The sequence below is a fragment of the Mus caroli genome, chromosome 2 (genome assembly GCF_900094665.2).
Source record: "Mus caroli chromosome 2, CAROLI_EIJ_v1.1, whole genome shotgun sequence".
In the NCBI taxonomy this organism is placed as follows: domain Eukaryota; kingdom Metazoa; phylum Chordata; class Mammalia; order Rodentia; family Muridae; genus Mus; species Mus caroli.
The window spans coordinates 122,200,089-122,206,025 of NC_034571.1; the positions used below are offsets into that span (position 1 = coordinate 122,200,089).

Sequence of the window (5,937 nt, forward strand, 5' to 3'; positions counted from 1 at the left end):
GACAGGGCCTGACTCTACAGCCCAGGATGGCCTCAAATTCATTCCTCCTTCCTCAGCCTGGGAAGTGCTGGGATTCTGGGTGAACACTACTGTGCCCCAGCAAGGTTAGTAGTTCTTAAGAACTGAGCATTCAAACGCTGCATGGCACAAAGCTAGACTGCATAAAGTACTATTAAGCACAAAGGAAAAAGTATGCTTAACTCTTACAAAAATGCTCCTTAAGGAAAGCAACAGAAAACCACTCAGCAGACCAGGGAGGCTACAACCATCAAAGGGACAGCTGCATATCTGAACTAGGAAACTCTATTCATCCAGGGTGGATTAGACAGGGGCATCTTCAACATTTCTTATTTGACCAAGCTTAAGCTTTATGTCTCCTCCCCTATCCACCAGTGAGTCGTATGATCCAGCAGAAGGAGAGCTTTTAGAATTGGCTATTTTATTTTTCTTTCTGTGGCAAGACTGTCATGGAGTCTGGATATTTCAGGTTCACATGCCTCCATGACCAATGTCCCGCTGTTGTCAAAGAACTTAGCAATGGACTTGGTGAACTCGGCTTCCCGCTGCTGCTTTGTCCTCCCACTGATGAAGGTCAACTTCAAGGTGTATTTGTCATCAAACCTTTTGAGGCTGGAGGACAGCTGCCAAATATCATCAGGACCCATTCCTGTAGCGTCTTTTCTGTGGGCCACAAGAAAGATGCTCTTCTCTTTATATGAGGTATAAATGGTCAGAATCCCCATCATCACAAAATAGGATATGACGCACAAAGCCAAAACTGGCTTGGACTCAGGAAAGGGATGCATGTAATCCCAAATCAAAGCCACGATGGCAAAAAAGCAGGAGATGCTACAGATGGTGAGGCGACCGTCAATGAGACCAAAGTTCTCCACGTACTTGTACTTTTCCAGTAGTACCTTTTTGGCAGAGTCATCCAGAGAGTTCTTCACAGCGGATCCATCCCACTTATCAATTTTCACAGGCTTATCATCAATCTTCCACTTATCCAACAAACCACTGCGCCTGCTGCTTGTCCCACAGCTGGGGCGGCGCCAGCCCCACTTCTGCCTCTGCCACCACCGCTTCTCCGCTTCTCCCGCCTTGCGCCGCCGCCACCGCCATCTTGTCTCTGCTTTCTCGCTTTGGTTGAACAAGCAGTTGTGCTACCTTTGGAAGGCCACTGACAGCATGGCTTCCCTTTGCATCTAGCAGAAACAGCTCTAGGTGGCTGGGTGCATGTCTTTCTGTCCTTTTTCCCAGTAGGTGAAAATGCCATGAACATGGGGCTCTGGCACTACTTATCTGAGGGTTCTGGAAATATGTTACAAAAAGATTTATTTATTTATTTGTAATGATTTTGAGTGCTTTGCCTGCATGGACACATGTGCACTGTGGCATCAGACCCTTGAACAGAGTTACAGACAGTTGGCAGCTACCGTAGAAGCTCTGGAAATGAATCTGAGTCCTCTGCAAGAGTGCCCATCTCTCCAGCACCCGCGAATGCTTTCTAAAAGGGCAGATGGGGGTTTCTTTCAGGTGCAATGATTTTGCTATTGCTTCAGAAGAGCAGCCATAACGAATGCATAATTTAATGCACTTCTGTTGGGAGCACAGCAGGAAGATCCTTATGTCCCCAGATCTCCAGAGAAACCAAGAATGTTAAGCACACAGGTCTGTTCCTTCAAAGGCTTAGATATAAAACTTGTTTTCCCACCCAGAAAGCTGAGAGTTGGAGGTGATTAACAGCCTGGTGATCTACATTATCTGTTGGGCCAGGCCATAGCAAGCTCCTACAATCAGGACCAGAGTTGGTTAATAGCCCAAATGACTTCTACACTATCTGTATGATCAAGACCAGAACAGACCCTTAGATCCTTAGACCCTTAAGCTAGTCCAGGTAGCCTATCTCTACCACCCATCTTCTTGGAAGGAATGGCATATACCCTAAATCAAGTTTCAATATAATTATGCTTTCCTGTGCACTGGGGATCCTATTAACCAGGAAACTTTTCCCCAAATTGTATTGTGTTTTAAATATGCTGGCAATGATCCTCCTGTCACCAGACTCCCCAAGTCCAATCCTGGTTGATGAAGTCAATCTGAACTGGGTTTTCATTCTCAGTCTTCTTGTTTCGCTTCCCTGTTTGGACAACGGCAGGGTCTGCCCCGCCCCTCCCTCAGGCCTCAGTGGATTGTCTGCTTATTTTAGGTCACAGTCTTGTTTCCACACCATTGCATTTTACCATTTTTCTTGGATGCGAACTAGAAACAATCGTTTTTTTGTTTGTTTGTTTTGTTTTGTTGTTTTGTTTTGTAATGGCCCTTATGCAGTACCTACTATCAGCCACTCCCCTGCTGCATCACCCCAACCTCCATAATGACTTCTAAGTATTATCTAGAACTGCTCTACTGCACGTTTAATTGCTCTGACCACTTACTGCCCCTCCTCCTGTCCACACAGAACCCATTGCTGGACCGTTTTCTTATAGACACAGTCGTATTCTAAGCAGGATTGCTGGCTAGAGATGTACATCTCAGGACTTCTGCTCCTGTGTTTCTACACTGTGCTGCTGACATGGGGGCCAACTCCATTCCATACCTTTCTTCTTTGCCCTTCAGTGGGTGACATGTTGTGTGAATTTGTTTCTTTCTGTCTCTGGGGGCAACACTGGGACTTTCCAAATTAGTCGTGGGTTGTTTTCCTTCCCCTTTTCCGAGCTTCTTCCTTATTCCGATTCACTTCCTCGCCTGTGACTGGCAGCCTTGGTTATGGATGTCCGTTTGTTTTCTCCTTCTCTGCTAAAAAAAGAAAATCTCTTCAGGGTTTATGCCTTTGGAATAATGTTTTTTCTTTATGGACTTGGGGCCCTCCCATCTATGATAAACTATTCCTAACATGTCTGATCTGCCTATTTCATCTCTCTGGTTTTTACTTCATGGGAGGTGGTTTGGCCATTCCCCTCTAGGACGATGTTAAGTTCATGTCTCCAGTCACCTCCTCCTTGTTGGATGGAGCAGAGTTTTCCATCTCAAACAAGAGAAAGTTATCAGCAGGGCCACTCAGAATTTGTTGGTGTCTTGATCAGGTCCAGGACTAGACTCTGGGTGACTGATATGACTGAGTAGTGTGGGATGAAGGAGTCTGATGGTAGACAGACCTTAATCCTTACTGTGAAGACAAGACAGGATTATTGATATATAGCCTAAAACTCACCAGGCTCTGGGATGGGCTCCGTTCTTTACTGACATTATTAAGTTTAGACAATCTGCCAATATCTCATAGACATCAGTGAGGTAGTCACACAATGTCCAGTCTTAAATACAAATTTTAATATCTAGCAATGCTTGGTATAATGTTCCAGGAAAGAGGTATTGATTTGTAATGATAAAACTATCCTTCTTAAGTTTTTTGGTATTATATAAAATAATTTTTGTTTAAAATATTAAAGTGTTAAGTTCAATGAAAGTATAGTGTATATGTAAGAGCAAAAGGGAGAAGAGCTCCATTATCCATGCCTTGCTTCCTCAATCACTGTAGAACTTACTTCAACTATAAATTGTTCTCCAAACGCCACCACCCCAAGGACTTATCTATTCATCTCAAACCTACTATCCATGGATTAAGCTGTTCTTTTGTGTGGGTAAATTTCTCTCTATCCCTACTGACTACTGCGTTGTAGTTGAAGCTATCTCCATTTTAGCTCCAGCCATTTAAACCATATGCTACTTGAATCCCTTGATTGCAATGGAAACTTCATCTCCTTTCTAAACAGCCTTGGAGCTGTATCCAACAAGCAGATCGGAGGCCAGTAATCTCTTGCTTGGTTCCCCAGCTCCTGTGCGGTCAGATCTAAACATGAACATGCTGTACAAAGCCTGCCGTGAACTCCCAGGCTCTCTTCTCCTATCCAGGCTTTAGCCTCTCCCAGCTATTTGCAGCTCCCTAAATAGTACATTCTCTCTGTTGTCTGTGCTTTTGCACAACCTGTGATCCTGCTAAAATCTTTCCCTTCCTTGTCATTCGGGCCTACTCAGTCCTTCAAGATTCATCTCATGCTTCCCCTCCCTGTGACAAGCCAAGTGGAGGATGCTTTCTGTCTGTGTTCATCAGCACGCCTTTCTCAGGAAGCCTTATCTGTACAGGAACTACATGGGGCGAGATCTCCTTGCTTGTAGCTATGACTGGAGCCAATGTCCCATGAATGTGGACTGATGAAATAAAAAACCAGCCACAATCTTGCCATCACCTTGGCTTCCATTTGGGACTAGTTTCCTGACAAATGGGGCCATCTACTCATTCCTCCATTCATATTTGGGCTGTGGCCTGGAAGAAGAGTGGGAGAGAGCAGGGACAATCTCACAGAAGGCTTCCTCAAACTTATTTATATTATGTCCTGAGGGCAAACTGCTTTTTGGCTACTTTATTAGGTTCTTATAGCTACCACCTTTCTCCAGCCTAATCCCTTCCAACACCTAACACTAGTAGGAGAGAAAGAAGGTTAGACAGGAAAGGGAGTATACATCTCTTTAGACTACTTCCTGCTGATTAGGGGTCTCAAGCTCCGTGGGGCAAGTCCAATCTTTGTAGTCAGGATCTCCAGCCAGCAGTAATCCAGCAAATAGCAAGCCAACAATTCAGCAAGAGCAGCAGCAGCAGCAGCAGGGGCAAGCAGGAAGGGACCAGCAGCTGCCACCTCTCTCAGGGCGCTGGCATTTTTATATTCGCTGAAGAGTCCCCAGAATTCCAGATACAAACGATTTTCAGCTGGCAGAATCACACTCTTGCCAGTGCATGAGACAAATCATAGTTAGCTGCTGTGGACAGTCTGAAGCAGCCCCACAGCCCACACATGGGACTAAAACAAAACCATGCTTCCATATAGCATAACTGGTGTGGGTTTTTTGTTTGTTTTGTTTTGTTTTTTTCAAGATAGGGTTTCTCTGTGTAGCCCTGGCTGTCCTGGAACTCACTTTGTAGACCAGGCTGGCCTCAAACTCAGATATCCGCCTGCCTCTGTCTCCTGAGTGCTAGGATTAAAGGCGTGTGCCACCATGCCCGACTGCATAACTGTTTTTTTTTTTTTAAAAAAGAAACCAAAATTCTGGCTGGAGAGATGGCTCAGTGGTTAAGAGCACTGACTGCTCTTCTAGAGGTCCTGCGTTCAATTCCCAGCAACCACATGATGGCTTACAACCATCTGTAATGAAATCTGATGCAGTCTTCTGGTGTGTGTCTGAAGACAGCTACAGAGTACTCATATAAAAATAAATAAATCTTTAAAAAAAGAAACCAAAATTCTTACTACATGGGTGATTAAAATATTGCAAAGACTGGAGAAAGGGACATTTTCCATTCAGCTTCTCACTTTGTAGTCTTAGCGACTCCTGCCTAGAGTTTTATTTCCTGTGCTCTGGAAAATGTAAGTCCTGGAAAGTATTGAGAGTCCCTGAGTATTCAGTGTCCCTGAGTGGGAGGGTCATAACCCTGGGTCCTGCCTGGTAGACTGTACAACTCTAGCTAGTATGAAATCAAGCAGTCCTCTGAGGGGAGAGTGAGAATTATAGGAAAGAAGGAAAAGAAGACTCAGAGACAGAAGTTAGAAATCGGGAGGACTGCCCAGTCAGTACTGCGGCAGCCTCGAGTTTAATTCTCGTAGGTTTTATATACTTTGCAGTATCGTGGGAAACAAAGTCACAAGCCAGCAGAGACAATGGCTGAGGTACATTTGATATCTGTATCCATCTGGAGGCCTCCCAATTCCTCCTCGTTCCTTCCTCCGAGATTAACAGGACATTCATCCCTTCTCCTTGAGATTCACATGTAGCCCCTCTTATCGGTCCATGCGTCAGCAGGCCAGGAACTCTGCCAGCAGAGCCTGGCCTGATTTGACTCTGCCTGACACACAGGCTTTCACAGAAGCAGGCAAAATGGCTCCT

General features: G+C 45.0%; 1 pseudogene; it reads right to left on the minus strand.

Moving 5' to 3' along the window:
- Window positions 1–434: 434 nt before the first annotated feature.
- On the minus strand, window positions 435–1,122 carry LOC110290450 (annotated as a pseudogene).
- Between the last annotated feature and the right edge of the window lie 4,815 nt (window positions 1,123–5,937).